The sequence below is a fragment of the Chaetura pelagica genome, unplaced genomic scaffold, assembly GCF_000747805.2.
Source record: "Chaetura pelagica isolate M959 unplaced genomic scaffold, ChaPel_1.0 scaffold439, whole genome shotgun sequence".
In the NCBI taxonomy this organism is placed as follows: Eukaryota; Metazoa; Chordata; class Aves; order Apodiformes; family Apodidae; genus Chaetura; species Chaetura pelagica.
The window spans coordinates 3,299-3,858 of NW_009954451.1; the positions used below are offsets into that span (position 1 = coordinate 3,299).

General features: G+C 60.0%; 1 protein-coding gene across 1 annotated transcript in view; it reads right to left on the reverse strand.

Moving 5' to 3' along the window:
* SIRT6 (sirtuin 6) overlaps window positions 1-560 on the reverse strand; it is an 11,835-nt gene that overhangs the window by 1,825 nt on the left and 9,450 nt on the right. The window lies entirely within an intron of this gene.

A 560-nucleotide genomic window follows, 5' to 3' on the forward strand; every position in this document is an offset into this window, starting at 1 on the left:
CGGCCTGGGCAGTCCCCAGGGCAGGGCCGGGGGCTGGGGCAGCAGTGGGAAGAGCCCAGGGGAGGTACCTGCAGGCTTCATCTGCCAGTGTCAGGTCACGGTCAGGCAGGGAATCTTCCCAGTCCAGAATGGTGTCTCTTAACTTCCCTCTAGGAAACACACACAGGGACCATGGTTTCCTCTGCTCCAGGAGAGGGGACAGTGACCCTGAACCTGTCCCACCCTCCCTGGCCCAGCACTGTGAAGGGATAGAGCCCAGACAAAGCTTTGGGGAGACCTTAGAGCACCTTCCAGTATCTACAGGGAGCCTACAGAACAGCTGGGGAGGGACTTTTCACCAGAGTCTAGTGATAGGACAGGGGGTGATGGTTTTAAACTGGGAGAGGGAGATTGAGGTGAGACATGAGGAGGGAATTGTGGAGTGTGAGGGTGGTGAGAGCCTGGCCCAGGTTGCCCAGGGAAGCTGTGGCTGCCCCATCCCTGGCAGTGTTGAAGGGCAGGTTGGATGGGGCTTGGAGCAACCTGGGCTGGTGGGAGGTGTCCCTGCCCATGCAGGGGGT